At 41.2% G+C, this 16065-nt stretch overlaps 1 protein-coding gene across 2 annotated transcripts in view; it reads right to left on the bottom strand.

Annotated features, from left to right (window-relative positions):
* The window catches only part of Tet3 (tet methylcytosine dioxygenase 3), a 98832-nt gene that overhangs the window by 29636 nt on the left and 53131 nt on the right, over positions 1–16065 (bottom strand). The gene's annotated exons all lie outside the window — the stretch shown is intronic.

Here is a 16065-nt window from a genome sequence, read left to right as displayed (position 1 = left end):
CGCTCATACAAATAAATATGCACCACATACAAGTAAATAAATATTTAAAAAAAAAATATGGTCACATATATCAAAACACATATAAAAGAATTTGCAACAGTCAAAACTGGAAACAACCCATTATGGGTGGAATGTCTGTGCCCTCCCAAAGTCGTATGCGGAAGCCTGATCCAATATGATGGTATTAGAGTGGGGCTTTTGAGAGGTAATGAAAGCAGTCCTTATGATTAGGATTAGTGCCCTTACAAGAAGGGCCCCAGAGAGCTCTTCTCCCTTCCCCACTCCCCCAAACCCTCAAAGGATAATTTCCTTAATATTATCCTCACCCCCCGCTTTTTTTCTTTGTATGTGGTTCTGGGGATTGAACCCAGGGGTGTTCTACCACTGAGCTGTATCCCCAGTCCTTTTCATTTTGGGAAAGGATCTCACAAAGTTACCCAGGCTGGTCTTGAACTTGCAATCCCTCCTGCCTCAGCCTCCTGAATCCCTGCGATTACAGGTGAACATCACTGCACCGGGTTTCCTTAATACATCAAGAGCTACGACAGCTAAATAAGGTCAATAGTATAAGAAAAACTTGGGGGAAAAAAAGGATTAAAAAAAAAAAAGAATCTTGGAGAAAGCAAATGGTTCAAACACACATGAAACTACAATAAGATAATTTTCTCCTTTCAGATAACTCACTGTGTTGGCAAGGTTATAGGAAACAAGTAGTGTGGAATTTAGCAATATGTTAAAACTAGAAATGCAAAATCTGACTCAGCAACTTCAAATAATTTATTTAAAAAAATTTATTTCTAGAGTTTGGTTATACTTGCATATGTATTAAATAAGAGTATGAGAATATTTACTGTATCATCATTTGTAACAGGAAAATATCAGAAAGAACTAAATGTTCATTACTAAGAACTGGTTAAAAATATTATGGCATACCCATATAATAAAATATTAAGTAGCTAAAATTAGAAGGCTCCAAATATACTGAGAAAATGATTTCTAAGGTATCTTAAGTAGAAGGAGATTCAGACTCTCAGTATAGCGTGTGTAATATGCATATACAATCACATACACGTTCGTACACAGACATAAGATAAAGGTGTATACATTATTACCAACACTAAGAACAGAGTAAGAGCAAGTTTAAACTGACTTCACTTGTATTCCTGAGGGGGTTTTTTTTGTTTTTTTTTTTTTAATGGTTAGCAATGTGTACAACCCAGCAGATGATCTGCTCATGAAGGCACTTCGTTCCTCCCCATTGCCCTTGGACAGTCTTTACTTGAGTTATTACCATGGTCTCCTAACTGGTCCCCTCCCTCCTAAAGTCATCCTATCCAACATCACCAGTTATGCTCTCCAAACAGAAATCTGCTCACACAACTTACCACTGACAACTCCACACTAGATAAAAGAAAGACCACCACCACCAACTCCAGAGCTCTGTCCTCAGGTCCCTGCCATTCAGGCATCTCTACAAACCTGCTGACCTTGCATTCTGCCTTGGCCACCAAGGCTCCTGCACAGTATCCCTGTGTCTTTAAATGTTTTCTCACTGACAACAGTGCCTTCCTTTATTTCTCCCTTTGGAGAAACTCATCTCTTAAGGCCTAGTTTAAGTGCTGTCCTTTCTGTGATGCCCTACTGGACTCGCTCAGAGCACTTTATACACAAAGCACTATCAGGCATGGGTCACAATCCATTATGTAACTGTTAATGGGGCACAGAAGAACAAACACAGATCTTGCAGACAGAGACCTGGGCAGCCGTAATGCATTATGTTCCAACCTCTCTAATCCTCATGCCTTCATGTGTAAAATACATAAAGGGTTTATTAGCACAGTTTTTGGCACATAATATGAACTCAATAGGTTGCTATTGTTTAGGCTCTGACAAACAAACTGTGTGACTACGGACAAGTTGCACAACCTTTGTAAGCCTTAAAGCAGTTGAAATAATATTTACACATGATAGAATTATAGAGGATTAGATGAGATGTAAGGTACTAGGGCTTTAACACTGAAAGAATGAATGGTTTCAACTAAAGAGTTAAAAGCTACCTGCTCCAAATTTACATTTTTTGAACCATAAAACAGATTTTACAGATGTCTGCTAGTGAAGAGTGGAGGAGGGGAGAGGCTGGGAGAGACTGGGGTTTAGGGAAAGACAGTGTGAAGTCGTGGGTGTTGGGGTAGTAGTCTGAAGCTCTTTATAGGTGCTAGGAGACCACATGGTATACAGAAAATAGAATAGAAGAACATGCCAGAACTTCTGGGCTCTGTTCCAGTTTCTATTGTCTGGAGAAAATGCAAAGTTATGAATTGACTACAGGGTCTTACACTGGAACTAGAACCTAATATAGCTTTTGGTGACTACCCTCTGCCCCACATTAGAAAAACTCAAAACTCCTAGGGTTAAGGGCAGAGAAAGGGAATTTTCAAGGAGAAGATGCAAACTAAATCTTGGCAACTCCAAACCAGCAACTGGAACAGACGAAAAGAGGATCCTAAACCAAGCCAACCTGGAAACCGGCTGGTCGGGTTTCTCTGGGAGGGCCAGTGAGACACACAGGGCAGACACGCTCCAAGAGCCAAACGAAACCAAAGCCACTTGTAGCAGTTTACAAGGCAAAACAAGGAGTGTCTCAACAGCATGCTTCTTTTCACTGCATCCCTTGCCCCAGTATGTGTCTGTGTCGGGGGAAGATCTGTGAAGAAATCTGACAATGAGGGATATCTAGTATGAAACTGGTGTGTATATACTACGCACACTCTGACGCCCCAATATCTCACGTTCATATAGTTTTTGTTTTAGTATATTCAATATTATATAGGGTGCTTAAAGGTTCCTGAGTTAGGAACTAACATATTAAGGATAAAGGAGATGTTAAGCATAACAATTTAAAAATTAAGTAAAAATCCTGTTCTGTTAAATTTGAAGTATAAATATCACAGTGACACATACCTGAGATAATCTACTTACAAAGAAGAAAGGCTTCATCGGGCTTATGATTTCAGAAGTTTTGGCCCATGGTTGCTTGGCCCTGTGGCTCTGAGCCCGAGATGGCACAGTGCATCATGGGTGGTTTATGGCAGAGGAGGTCTGTCACCTCATGGCAGCCAGGAAGCAGAGAGAGGAAGAAGAGGGCCAAGGTACCAACATCTCCTTCGAGGGCAGGTCCCCATGACCTTTCTTCCACTAGCCCGGGCTCCTAAAGGTTCCACCACTTCCCAGAAGTTTCTGGCTCAGCACAAGCCTTCAATACGTGGGTTTTTGGGGGATATTAAAGTTCTATTTTAAACTGTAGCAATCACTATGAACTTGGGTTCTACTCAAAGAGCATAAAAGCAATGACACTCTAGTAACTTTAAGCACCCCTAGCTGACCAGTTTTGATTTCTAAATATCATTATCCACCAAAAGGAATAGGCATCCTCAAAGAAACGATCAATTCAAGGTCTAAGGCAGAAGTACAGCTCATGTGTGCACTGGTGTCAAAACGGCTGCCCGGCCAACAACTTGCACAAGACATCACTGAGTACAAGCCACAGGCTGATTTCAGAAATGTTGAAAATGTTTTTAAAAGGTATACACACATGCACACTCACACCGAGTATGAGGAAACGTGATATTAAGCCACCTTTTATATTCTGATAATTGATAACTATTGGAAAATTATGCATAATCCTGGCTTTCTGGTAGAAGCTAACTAAATGATGAAGACAAATCCTGCCACCTTTTGGTAATAATACTTGATGTAATGCCTACCCTGTTAATTTTTAAGTGCACAACATGGCACTGTTAACAACAGGCCCTATGTTGTACAGCAGATCTCCAGAACTTTCTCATCTTGTGTGACTGTAACGTTACACCCACTAAACAAACTTCCCGTTTCTCTCCCCCCATCCCCTGGCAACCACCATTCTATTTTCTACTTCTGCAAGTCTATTTTAAATACCTCACATAAGTGGAATCATGCAGTATGTGTTGTTCTGTGACTGACTTATTTCACTTAGCATGTTTTCAAGATCCATCCATGTTTAGAAAAGTGTCACTTTTTAAATATACAAGGAATGATAGAAAATTATCACTTTGTCATCTCTAATGAAAAATTAATTTACTTAAGGAATATAGGGATCTGGATAAGCATGTGACTGCTGTGATTTGGCTATGAAGTGCCCCCAAAAGCTCTTGTATTAATGCAGGAATTTTCAGAGGTGCAGTGATTAGATTATGAGAACTGTAACCTAATTAGTGGATTAATCCTGGATAAATACTTTAGAAGAACTACCGTGCTGAGTGGCTGCTGTAGGCAGCAGGGGCAAGGCTGGAGGAGGAAGGTTTCTGGAGGTATGCCCCGGCCCCTCCCTTTCTCTTTCTGCTTCTTGGCTACCATGAGTTGAGCAGCTTTCCTCCACCATGCCCTTCTGGCCTGACATTCTGCTTCACCTTGGGCCCAGAGCAATGGAGTTGGCTGACCATGGACTGAACCTCTGAAACCATGAGCCCCAATGAACTTTTCCTCCTCTTAAGTTTTTCTGATCAGGTGTTTTGGTCACAGCAATGAAAAGCTGAACTTCCTGATCAACTGTCATTACTAACATTGGGACAAGCATACTTCTGGATTCGATGTAATGAGGAGCATGGCATCATCCACTTAAAAAAAGTTCTCCACCAGAACCCAATCAAGTACTCAGATCTAACCGTCAGCCCACAGGAAACACAGAGAAACAGGAATAAGTTAGGCAACATCACAAACCCAGAAAGGGCAACATAGAGGCCAACTAGGCCTGTGCTCATCAACAATGTGCTCTGGGTATGGCTTTGCCTTCCCTTCTGCCAAACCACCACCATGAACTTACACAACACCATGTGTACCTTGCACAGAAGTGCAATTGGATCTACTATGCAGCTAACAAAAGGCATCAATGGGCTTGAACTCAGTTATGGTGCCAGAGAGGAGAGGACACTTTGCGAAGTTGGGGTGCTTTGTGTTTCTGTTTGTTTGGTACTGAGGATTGGGCCCAGAGGAGTTCTATAACTGAGCTACATTCTCATCGCTCTTTGAGACAGGGTTTTGCTAAATTGTTGAGGTTGGCCTTGAATTTGTAATTCTCCTGCCTCTGCCTCCCTAGTTGTTGGGATTACATGTGTGAACCAATACAACCAGTTTGGGGCAAGTTCTATGTGATATTTGTGTTCGGAATCACAGATCAATATATGGTACTATATATACAGCTGTTCTGTGACTGACTTATTTCACTTAGCATGTTTTCCCATAGAGAAATAGTTTGTTCACCTTAGTGCTGTTTAATGCTATCAATCCTCAACTGAATAGGTGAATTTATTTATGTTTAGTGTTATATATTTAGTCTTCTGTTATTTTATGTTTTCCAAGTTTATGTGCTTCCTTGTTTTCTTTCTTTCCTATTTTTGCCATAGGTATTGTATTTTCTTTTTTCCTCTCACCAGCACCTCCTTTGGCAATCTGGAAAATCTAGAGTATGTTTCTGGTAAAGCTAATGGGACTTTTAGAAGCAAGCACCTTTGCAATTTCTCCCATCTTTTCCTTTACTTTGCCTTTTGCTCATAGATGTCTCCCCTTCTCTATTATAAGATACTTAACATAAAAATAAATTTATTTCAAATGAGTGAAAATACCTTTTGTTTTAGAAAAATAATTATCATAGACTTTTCTTTTATTGAACAGATTTAATGTTCACTGCTGGCACCAATTCATACCACAACTTTGACATCTATTATTCATTTTAATGCATCTCCACAAAACTTGAGTTTTTGTGCATTTGGAAATGTTTTAATGAAGCCTTTACAAACATGAATGGTAATTTAATTGGGTATAGACTTCTTGGATCAAAAGTTTTATCTCAACATTCTACTCTGAGGACTGTAATATATATGTTCAACAAATAATTCAGACCCAGAATAAATAATCCTTACCAGCAGAGAAACAGGCAAGTAGACTCACACAGATACTCTATAGAAAAGGGCATATGACAAAGTGATGGGACTCATTAGTCAACAGGGGAAATGTCAAAGCCACAAAGAGATACTATGGTATACCTACTAAAATGGCAAAGAAACTGATGACAGTATTTGCTGGTGAGGATGTGCAGCAATGCTGGTGGGAGTTTAGATCATTGCAACCACTTTGGAAAACTGATAGTACCTACTAAAGCTAAACACCCACAATTTCAATCCTAGAGACAAGCTTAGCAGAAATACATAAATGTGTACATAAATGCACCCAGAGACATGTATAAGAATGTTTCATATCAGCATGATTTATAATAACCCCAAATTGGGAACAATCCAAAAGACCATCTGTGATCCAGTAGCTACGCAATGGTATATTCACAAACTGAAATACTGTGCAACAGTAAGAATGAACAACACTGCTACATACAACATAGATCAATCTCACAAACACGCTACTGAATGAAAACCAGAAAAGTACATACATGTGTATGCATGATTCCATACATATGAAGTTCAAGAACAGATGAAATTGATCAGTGTGGTCAGAAGTTAGAAAAGAGCCTTGGGATAGGGGTCAGCACACACTGTGAAGGGCCAGATAGTAAACATTCTAGGCTTTGCAGGGCATGCAGCCTCAGGGGCAATTACTCAGCTTTGATATTATAGTGCAAAAAAAAAAAAAAAAAAACTTTATATGATACATAAACTAATGAGCATGGCTATGTTTCATTGAAACTTTATTTACGAACCCTGAAATTTGGATTTCATATAATTTTTATGAGTCATGAAATAGTATGCTTCTTTTGGTTTTCTTTCAACCATTTAAAAATATAAAAACATTTCTTTTTTTTTTTTAAGAGAGAGAGAGAAGAGAGAGATAATTTTTTTTTAAAATATTAACTTTTCAGTTTTCGGTGGACACAACATCCTTATTTTATTTTATGTGGTGCTGAGGATTGAACCCAGCGTCCCGTGCATGCCAGGCGAGCGTGTTACTGCTTGAGCCACATCCCCAGCCCAATATAAAAACATTTCTACTCACAGATGTGGGCCAGATTTGTTCTTCAGGACACAGTTTGCCAGCCCATGCTGTTGGGGACAGGTGGTAAGTCACAGGGGAAGGGGATGAGAGGCACTGTGGAGTGCTAGTCATGTTCTGTTCTGGTTACGTAAGGGTATAACTGCTATAAAACTGTATTAAGCTGTACACTTAAGATTTATATTCTTTCCTATATTTCAATAAAAAGAACTTAAAAAAAAAACTTTTTAAAAGTTAGGAAAAAAAATACTTTGAAAAACCAAGTATATGTCACCAACCTGATGGTTAATTTGTAGGCATTTCTTCATTAAGTTCATTAAATTCATCAGAATCATTATTTGCTTATTTTTACTCGTTTTTCCTGGGATCGCTTATGATCATTTCTTATCAAAGCTTTCGAAGTCTTCCGCTGCCTTTGGCTCTTATCTTCCATTGATTTATTCCAGGCTCCTCACTGGGAACACCAACAAATGTTCCCCATGTTTCCCATAAAATGTGGTCTCTCTTCTGAGCCCCCCATCTGCACTGGTTATGTTCACTCCTGTTTTTTTTCCCTGTCTTCCTCCCTCATGCTTGTCCCCCATCCTCACTGATTTGCTTTTCCTGTAGCTTTCGTTCTACTTTTTGCAGCTCCTAATGCAGTCTTAAGTGCTTTGTAATGGTGCTCTCCTAGCACTTAATCCATAACTCTTGTCACTCTGTAACTTCAGTACCTCACCCTTCATTTCTCATTTCATGGTGAACATTTCTTCAGCCTCCCTTAAAGTATAAATTGGTTGAATGATTCTTTTATTTTCTAGGGTAAATTTCCATCTTATGTGTTATATTAATTCCTCTCTTTTCCCACAGAATTTAATGGGTACCATATTGGATTTTTGTACATTAATCATTCTTTTCATAAGGAAAGTTTATTTCTAAGGGCTTCTCACCTTCAGCATGACCGACACTGTGCAGTGGATAATTTGTTGTAGGGCTGTCTTGGGTATGGTAGGAGGCTCAGCAGCATACCTAACCTCTAATGCCAGCAGTATTTCACCTGTTATGACAACCAAAAATATCCTCAAACATTTTGTTTGAGGCAATTAAGAGGGGAAAAATAGTCCCCCCCTCATTGGAAGTCACTGATCTAGACTCATTTATCCAAAAATAGAGTGGGTAGAATCCTACTCCTGGTTACCTGACCACTGCTCAAATTCTTCCCTTAGACATTAAGTTAGAGAACTGTATGTTGTAGAGGTTTTGATTATTAGTTCAAAAGCTCAGCAGTCTGAGAGGGGCTGGAGGAACTGTGGCTTGCTGTGGACAGTTGCAAGTGGGAAATTTCATCTCTGAGAATTCCGTTTGCTGGAGCCAATGCCTCTGAATTTGTATGTGTGTTTGTGTGTTGAGGGTTGGATTATATACTCTGTCCTAATGGGGACAAACACTTTGGGACTTGGGCTTATTCCCTCAAAAGGGCATGAGCTGGTCATTCTGATAAGACATCAAGTTAAAATAAAGCCTTACATTTGGCAGGATTTTTGTTTGGTGGTTCAGCAAATACTGAACAATGGCCTTTGTTTGATGTTGCTGGCCTTCAGCTACAGAGTTGGCTCCTACTATATGGTTTCTCCTCTCTCCTGCCAACTGTCCTTATCCCACACCTTACTCCACCAGAAGCTGGAGTTAGAGGGACTCAGTCAACTGCTTGCACCCCAACTTTGCACAGAGCATGCCTTCTAGACAGGTGGTCTCCAACCCATTCCCTAAGATGTAGGTTCCCTCTGAGCCTCCATAATCATCTTCTCAACACTGGAACTATATACCTTAGTATCCTTTAACTTGATCTTATACTGGCAGACAGCCCTTGAAATTCATGGTTTAAGATGGTAGCTTTGGCCAAATTTCAGTTGATGAGACTTTCTCTTCTAATTTTGTTTCTTTTGGTTCTTTTCATCAGGTTCTAAGAAAGGAGTTTTTTGTTATTTTGCTGTTAAGTCCTTGTTCTTCCTTTTAGTCCCCAGTGCAATATTTCTTCCTTCTCCATAAAGGTAAAGTGACAGAGCAGAGAAATGACTCCACTCTCTTAAAGAAAAAACTTGCTTTATGTCTTACTTTGAGCAGAGAGACAAGAATTGAGTTCTCTTTCCTAAAATATTCAATAGAAAGCTCTGGGGGACAGCTCAGAAGAGCAAAATTCAATTTTTTAAAAAATGCTGATCATATGGCTCTAGGTGTTTTTCTGAACCCTGTGCACTTAATTTTACACTCATTAAAATAGAAAAATATGCTCTGTTCTTCTGCACTAGGTTGGGGTGAGAATGAAATGGATCTTTTCTGCCATCAGCAAGAGATTACTAAACATAAGAAATTACTCATGACTACCTAACATGAAGAGGGATCCTCAGATCTAAATGAAACTTACACCTTTCCCTCCCTCTCAGAGACCAGGGGATCCACACTTTGCCAGTAGGAAAACTCAAGGGTAGAAATGTACATGGGAGCACAGCTGAGGCACTTCTTTTTTATGACACTGGTCCACAGAGATAATAAATGTACAGATGTCAAAATCACACAAGGGGGTGCTGGGGCTGGGGCTCAGTGGTAGAGCGCTCGCCTAGCGTGCATGAGGCACTGGGTTTGATCCTCACACCACATTAAAATGAAATAGAGATATTGTGTCCACCTACAACTAAAAAATAATTATTATTTTTTTAAATCATACAAGGGTTTTATTTGTACCTATCTTCTCTTTCCAAGCAATCCTTTATAATGCCTCAGTTTTCTAATGTAATTAGCAGACTTAAATCTGAACATCTTAAGCATATACAACTAATTAGATTCCACTTCAATGACGGTCAGTAACCGACCACTAGCATGATGCCTCCTGATAGTCATAAGCACACAGCAATGGATGAGCAGATGGTCAGGACCTACCTTGGATCAGGTATGTTAGACAAATTTTTTAACACTAAAATCTCAGGTCACTTATGAGTCCATGGGCAGCATGCTGGGCTTACTGGTAATAGATATAAATACCTTCATAAAAATGCGCCCATTTGCCAACAACAAAAATTAAAAATAAGATCATGCCTAAACCTGACATCCTTGTAGAGTGAAATACAGAAATAGAGTAAGGTTGACTAGGTAACCAAAAAATATGTAGAGTATTTGTTCTGTGTTCAACATCAGTACAATGCTTTAAAAAATACAACACAGTTTCTGTTCTAAGGAACATGGAAACTAACTGCAAAGACTAATGTACAAAGTCAGACAAAGAAGGACAAAGCATTATAACTTGACTCTTCCCCAGCACCGATGCTATTTTCTGTTCTCAGCCCTGAAATCCAACCTCTGTTGGATCTTCCACCTACCATCTCCTCCATTTCTTCCCACGGCTCATCTACTTGTCCTTTAGAGCCTCCTGTTTGAGCCTTCTCCTCTAAACTGTGGTCTCCTCCATTCTCAGACTACACATTTAGCCTAGTGAAAGGACCCAAACTGTAACTTCAGCTCCCATCTGTTTGCTGAAGAACTTCCATTTCATAGATCCAACATGACTCGACAGGGATACCCCTCACAGAAGTCTCCAAGGCTGGAGGGCCAAACTCACTCTCCTCCAGTGTTTTGCAGTGACACCACCATCATGCAATCAGCCAATCCAGGACCCTAGGAGGAGCCTGTGCCTGCTCCTTCTCTCTTCTTTCTGCATCCAACTGTTAATGAAGCAGAAATTCTTCTTCTTATTCTTTCTCCTATCTATTCCTCTTCCTCCTCAGCATCACTCTCTTAGTTCAGACACCCATTATTTCTTGCCTGAATGACACCTGAACCTGCAAACTGATTTCTCTGCCTTTGAATATCATCCCTTCTTCCCCAGAACTCTCCTCTCCAGCTACTCCTGGTCCTTTGTCTAACACACCAGCCACCTCAGAACCACCTGTGTTTCCCCCTGTTCTGTGATCTCCACATCTTCACTCCCCTCACTCCCCCCACACACGTGTTTCTCCTCCATAATCTTCATACCTCTTTGCCTGGCACACATAGCTACCTTCTCCCTGTTGACCAATTTTAAACTTCTATTGATCCTTTAAAATTCAGATCTCACCTCCTCCAGGAAGTTCTCTCTGATACCCACCTACTCCCTTTATATTGGTATCCAAATAGTCTACCATCTTGAAAAATACTTCATATGACATTTCTCTTTACCTCTGAATTCAAGGGAGGGGGAATAAGTTCTCAAAAATACTACAGAAAATAGACTTTACATGACTGTAAACAGAAATAACTTTGTGTCATCCCATTCAGGACTGTGGTCCCTACCAAGGTTAACTGACAGATACTGCAATCAGCCACATCCATTGGACAACACCTCTCCCTTACCTGGACTTGCACCATGATCCAGGAAAGGAGATTTTTTTCATATGACCACTTATTTAGGACAGGATAATCAACTGATTAAAAATTCAAGCATTTCTTAGGATAGCAGCCCCTAAAATCTGCATCTCCCAGCTTCCTGCTTTGGCTAGGAGTTTAGTCTCTGCAGCTTCCTGTCAGCTGTTCCTCAGAGATATCAGGACAACATTTAAAAGCTAACAGACTGTTTCCTCGTCTATAAAATGATGACTAGATCTCAAAGGATGCTTTTCCCACTAAAAAGTCATTTGGACTCATTCTCTACCCTAGTGGCTCCTCTGGGAAATTTCCACATTATTGAGAATGGATACAATGCAGAGAGGCCTGCACACATCCTGCCCCTGTGTTATAGGATCACTAGGGGATCAGGGGCATTTGAATGCATGCTTCAACGTAATAGAACTATATCAACAGCCATGCATCCCCTGCAATAACGCAATACAGAGCTTCAACTTAAGTTTTCTCAAAACTGTAAAATCACATGCTTTTTGGAGGAAAACATTACCTTCTCATATCATCTAAATTTAGTTTTTTGAAGCTTCAAGGGTGCCTTGAATTCTAGTACTTCGATGAATCCCCTTCAAACCCTTGGAAACTCATAAGTTTTACATAAGGGTAAAACAATGCTCTCAGTGCTCAGGGTTTTAATATGATGCCCATATTGGCCAAAATTGTGTATTGGCAAGACTTAACCAATACACTTGACTAACAGGTTTCTTTGCTATGCCGTAGGGACTAGTTATGCTTTTATAAAGTTGTTCTCACCGTCTGTCATCAATTGTTTATCCTGAATGCTTAATGGAGACTTCATTTTTCAGCTACTGTCACATCCATGGCAAATTCTTCCTTATATGCACCTACCATGTACCTCTCTGCCTCCCATGGGTGAGGGGATGAGTTGGGGGATACAGGATGGTCCCTATCTATAATTAATCCTTGAGTGAGCACCTTTATCTCTAAACCTTGTCCTGAGCCTGAATTCACAATGGCAGAGTTCTCCCCACTCCCATCTCCCCCCAGCTGATGAAGCACCTGAGCAGACGCAGGGCTCCAGACACCTCTGGAGTCCAGGATAGCTTCCCTATCACAAACCCTCAGTCCCCACAAAAATTGTTTCAGGAAAAATCCCTTCTTCTGTGCTCTCTTCACTCTGCCGCCATTGGTACAGTTAGGGCTTGTTTCTCAACCAATTTCAATGACACGTGGTCAGGAGTCCTGCTGCTGAGCTCAAATCTCACTTCCAACTTTCTATGACCTTGGGAAATTATTTAATCTGACTTTTGTTTCTTTGCTGTTAAAATGGAGCCACTGACGGTCCTCACCTCATACAAATGTTACGAGGATTAAACGAGGTGGTAACTGTAAAGTACCTGGCACAATGCCTGGATCAGAGCAAGTGTTTCATAAATACCAATATTGTTATTCCCAACAGCCACCAGTCTCCTGCCACAGGGTAACCACCCTCCACCAACCCATCTTCCATGTTACTGCTAGGGTGCACTTTTAAAAATATCGATTATAGGGACTGGGGTTTAATTTCATTTTGTTGCATTTGGATTTCCAGTTTTCCCAGCCCCATTTGTTGAAGATGCTATCTTTTCCCCAGTGCATGTTTTTGGCACCTTTGTCTAATATAAGATAATGGACTGTGGCTCAGTGGTAGAGAGCTCGCCTAGCACACGCAAGGCGCTGGGTTCAATCCTCAGCACCACATTAAAAAAAAAAAAAATTAATAAATAAAATAAAGGTATTGTGTCCAACTACAACTAAAAATATTTTTAAAAATTATAATATCAATTATAAAATACATATTTTTGTCATAGAAAAAAATTCAGAAAGGTTACCTGTAGTCTGACCATAGAAACAATCACTTGACAAAGTGCCTGCTAGTCTTTTTCTCTATTTTCTTTTAAACCAAACAAGATTACCATTTATATACTTTTCTTTTGGGAAGAGAAAAGTCACCAAGAATTAAATCCAGGGCCACTTAACCACTGAGCCACATCCCCAGCCCCTTTTTATATTTTACTCAAAGTCAGGGTCTTGCTAAATTGCTTAGGGCCTCGCCTAAATTGTTGAGGCTAGCTTTGAACTCACTATTCTCTTGCCTCAGCCTCCTGAGCTACTGAGATTACAAGCATGTACCACCGTGCCCATATATATTATACTGTTATATTTTCTGTTTTCACCCAAGCATTTTCCTATGATTGAACAATAAACAACATAAGGTAGGTTTGGTTCTAATTCTTTGTTTAGATACAGATAAAATACAACCTGGAAGAGTAAGTGACTGGCAATGATGGGACTCTGCTCCCCTTGCCTCTTGCCCATTGCCGATGCCCTCCATCTGCCTGCTAAGGCAGTAGCTGCCACTTTTGCATTGCTGGGGTTCTTGGATGCTGAGTGTCTATTGCCTACATTTTTGCTCATTGGCTTGAAGCTGGTACACTTGAAGCTGGTACACATCCCCCCTGGGAGCTCCTCAAGTCCCAGGAACACAGCAGAATACCAAGGTTTCAGGTCCAGCCCTGCACTAGTGGGCTTCCACCTGGATCTGTGCTCCCTGCTGCCCCAACCCTGTGTTCATGTATTTCTGTGTCTGGAGAGGCCACCTTCTCACCTCTCACCATCTGTATTCTCTACATTTTTTTAAAAACTCAGCTTGGCCAAGTTTCCTAAATAAAACATGTATCTCCTTAATGATGACCAAACCTGGTCCTCCACATACTCTTATAGCACAGCTACTTCCATGCAAGCATGGCTGTGGTGGAGTGCAGGGTCAGATCCCACTGAATGGGCCACTATGTATTTTATCATCTATTCTGTCTCCTCAAGCAAGCCACAAAGTCCTTCCTTGCTGAGCCACTTGTCTTCATTTTTATTCATAGTGATTAAGGATACAGGGCTAGGTGATCAATGAATGACTGATAGATACAGGACAACAACCTTGTCCTTCTTTTACAATGCATGTGTTTTTATTTCTTTTTCTTGCTGATTGGACTTGACAGGCGTGAGACCAGCTGGTGCTCCTCTAGGCCTCACTATGACCCAGATGTGGTTCTAAGTGTTTGCACAGATGAACTAACCCAACCCTCAGCCTGGTGAGTAGGTGCTATTACCATTTTCATTGTACACTGAAGAAACAAGATATTGGAGGTTGGGAAAGTACCTAAGCTCTCCGCACTAGTAAGCATGGCAGTTGAAATTTAAATTAAAAAAAAAAAAAGAAACTAATTTGACCAACCCTAATACCTATGCAATTGAATGCAACAATTAGAACATTTATTAAGAATCAACTATGCCCTAAGCACTTGGTAAGGACATTTCTGACCTTGGAGGAAGGGAAACACCTAACATAGCACTAAACCCAGGCAGGAGGGACAGATGTGTACAAACACAGAAAAGAGCAAGGGGAGGGGGCCCAATTCCTATGATTGGAACTAGATTCCCCCAAATACTGGGAGATAAGGTGGCCCTCGAGACCTTGTCAACACTAGTCATGCCTAAGGAGCAAGGTGAGCGGAACGTGATGCTGACATGTCTGTGCACACTCAGCAGGACCCTGCATGTCTGCTTGCTCCAACAGAAGCCAACATTTTTTGCACTGCAAGAGAATCCTTGTCCCTGGTCCCTTGGTGTCTACACAGGACTCTGGGGTAGCTGGAGTGGAAGGACAGCTCCTTCTCACAGGCTGTGACTCGGCTTCCCAACAAATCACACAATTTTGTTGCTATTTATGTATTTTGACAAGTCAAGAGGACAGGACTGTCCTTTCCTAATACCCATTTGTGTACCATAAAGTCACAGTAATTCAACATGCTTATCGCCAGCCTCAGTGTTCTTCTGTCAACACCTGTCTTTCAGAGAATCTCTATCAACAGCAGAGCTCGGAGCCCAGGGTGAGCCTGGAGCCTACCACCGCACCAGCAACCTCCTCTAAACAGAATCCACGTGTCTTATTTTTACCCTGGAGAGCAAGGCCTACCATACCAGCTAACTCTTCAGTGTTCTGACCCCACAGCACTGCTGCACGCATTACCCCACAAGTACCTCTGTTAAAACCCCTAACTCATCCCCTGGCCTCTCAGCCACTTCAGACCCACTCATCCAAACAGAACTCACAAACTCTCCTTCGAACCTGTGGTCTTAGCAAACACCACCACCACAGTAGAGACCCAAGTTGGCCTCATTGCCTTCTCCTCTTAAGAGGTTCTAGGACCCTTTGTCCTTTCCTAACCCACAACTCCTTTCTTATAGAACCCTCCACCAATCTTTCCTCCTCACAAGCCAGAACAGTCTTTCAAAGCATAAGTTGGCAGGGCATTAGTTGCTTTTGACCTCTTAGGAGCTCACCTAGTCCAACTGCTGACCTTGGCTCCCTGGGCTCTGCTCCATCTGGCCCCTGCCTACCCCTCAAGCCACCTTTTCTTTCTCCTCTCATCTCTTGCCAGACCAAGAACAGTCCAAACAAGTTCCACCTTCCCATAGCTCAATCTGTTCCCTTTTCCTAGAATGTCTCCTTTCTGCCTGATGGCCCTGAGGGGCTCAGCACCGGAGCCACCTTCAGGTGCTTTTAGCTCAAGCTGTACCACACAGCACCTGTCCTACCTGCACTAACATGGCACACACCTCACGGCA

This window comes from Marmota flaviventris, chromosome 14 (assembly GCF_047511675.1).
Source record: "Marmota flaviventris isolate mMarFla1 chromosome 14, mMarFla1.hap1, whole genome shotgun sequence".
Lineage (NCBI taxonomy): Eukaryota > Metazoa > Chordata > Mammalia > Rodentia > Sciuridae > Marmota > Marmota flaviventris.
The sequence above is the reverse complement of the archived record's forward strand: the minus strand, read 5'-3'. Positions and strand labels throughout refer to the sequence as shown.